The sequence below is a fragment of the Stegodyphus dumicola genome, chromosome 5, assembly GCF_044657685.1.
Source record: "Stegodyphus dumicola isolate Sdum_Otavi_A_Nest chromosome 5, ASM4465768v1".
Lineage (NCBI taxonomy): Eukaryota > Metazoa > Arthropoda > Arachnida > Araneae > Eresidae > Stegodyphus > Stegodyphus dumicola.
In genome coordinates this window covers 63031996-63034313 of record NC_140772.1, presented here as the reverse complement: position 1 = coordinate 63034313, position 2318 = coordinate 63031996, and the positions used below count along the sequence as shown (strand labels likewise).

Genomic DNA, 2318 nt, shown 5'->3' with positions numbered 1-2318 from the left:
TAATCTTCCGGTAAAAGCTTTTAAGCGCGATAGCCCTGAAGCTAATTCATATCATTAACTTCTATATCATTTAATCTTCCTAAACTGAAGGGTTAGAATAAAGAAGTTGTCTCTTCATTGGCATGTTACTACTACTATTATATCGTCTAAACCTACTTCGTTTACTGTCTCTATTATACGCTTCTTCATTCAAAACACTTGTCGTACTTGGAAAGCTTTCAGCCAAGAACTACAAATATACTGGCGGGAAAAATTATAGAAATAACTATAAAAAAACAAAATCTGAAATGTTTCAGATTTTAAATTACGTCCAAAGGGGCGTTTTTTAACATTTTGTGTGTTACCTTTCTTTATTAAATATCATGTTCCTCGCACTTAAACCATAAGATCCAGTGCAACAGCAATATCGCAAAATAGTTTTAAAACGAGCATATCTTTAGAATTTCCGATACAGAGACTCACGCGCTGGAGATAAAAATGTTTTTTCTGCACAACGTTGCCATTGCTCGCTCTGAAATCCTTGAGTTTGTTAATCAAAAATTCGTCAAAGTTTTAAAAAATAGGAAATCGATCATAAAACAAATTTCAAATTTGGTCTTCCACATGCTCATATTCGTTGGAGGATTACGTTATTCAAAATTTGATGACTCTATGTACCGTTGTTTTATCACAGTACGAGAAATATACATACATTTATGCAGATTTTTCATTATTTAATTTCTTCAAATATAATGCAGGACTCTAACATTTTGTGGCAACAGTTTGAAAAGTGAACCGACATTTATGAGTCCGACGCAAAATGCCAAAACGAAACTAATAGTCCTTCGGGATTCAAATCCCTTTGGACTAAAAATGTATGTAACTTTGAATAATTTTGTAGATAAGAACTGAGAACTTGTACAAGACCTTAAGGGAAATTTAAGAATTGCCCATTCTCAAATAAAAATTAAAGAATGTAGGAAATGTGATATAAAATAGGGGCCATGCTAATCTTCTCTGTGTCTTTCCAATTTTAGTATATGTACTGCCGAAACAAGTACAATATAAAATAAGATATGGAAAGGTTAGTGTTAGAGATAGATTAATAAGATATATGGTCAACCCTGAAACAAATGCAGCGATTTTCTCTGCTAAGCATGAGATGGCCCACGAGCTGCTGCGCTAAGAAGAGCTATTCCTGATAAATAGCTCATTCACAGAGTGCTAAATGGGGTCTGCAGTGATGCAAGTTGACGCCGCAGGGGTTCTCATACACGTTCTGCAGGATTTAATTTGCAGAATATTTGGGTCATTCAATCCACAGCGTGTCTTCTTCCTCAAGTTAATAGGACACTATTGCTGTCTGATGATAAATAGAATTATCGTACATAAGGAGAAGAAAGTTTTTACCGATAACACTCCTAAACACGTGATATAAGAAATTAGAATTACATTGTTAGGTAGAAAAACACGTTAAAATTACTTTTAAATAAAACTGATTTCTTACTCGGTGCCGCAACATATAAAAAAAATTAAACTAAGTACTTTCACATAAAAAGAAACTTATTCTTAACTCTTTAAGTCAAAGGGAAAAAATACTATCCTCCCTGGTGTTTTGGTAGAATCAAAGATTATTTATCAAAACAAAATGCGAAAATGCATTTCCGCAACAAAATCATCAATCTGCTATCTCTCACTAAAATAAAGCTAATTCAGATCTTCAACCTAAAACACATTTTCAATACAAATCTAGAGATAGTCCCGAAACACGTTTCATCTAAGTACAATTCAGAACACTTCAAAACACCAGGGAAAGATAAAACTCACATTAAAGAAGTCTAATCACTAATTCAAATTAATTAATTAAGCCGATCGTATAGTCACAAAACAACTAAAAATTAATTTTTCTACTACCGCAATAAGATTTACCCAGGTTCGGATTGAAGTAACCATGTTTTCCGTAAGGATCACATGAGTGACCACAGTAGACCACAAAAAAAGAACTCAAAAGAAACATACAATAATTAAATCAATAAACATATTTATTAAATATTCCAAACATTATAAATTAAGATAGCTGGCCAGACTACCACTACAAAACATAATCTTAAAATTTACTCATTATTTCACATTTGACGGCTTATCTCTCATTAAGAGTATGAATACTACAAATTACAATAATAATAATAATTCACATTTACATGGAACGTTTTATCTTCTGAGATTTTGTAATCAATAAAGTTACTTGTTATAATACTGAAATTACAATTACTTCAGTGAATATTTCTTTTCAAATAAACAAGACCGTTAAACAGTAAAAAAATAACTTCACTCCCTCT

General features: G+C 31.9%; 1 non-coding gene across 1 annotated transcript; it reads right to left on the bottom strand.

The window, feature by feature from the left end:
* Window positions 1-938: 938 nt before the first annotated feature.
* Window positions 939-1040, bottom strand: LOC118189271 (U6 spliceosomal RNA). The gene has a single exon (XR_004758240.1). It is a non-coding gene; the product is annotated as a U6 spliceosomal RNA (small nuclear RNA).
* Window positions 1041-2318: the final 1278 nt, after the last annotated feature.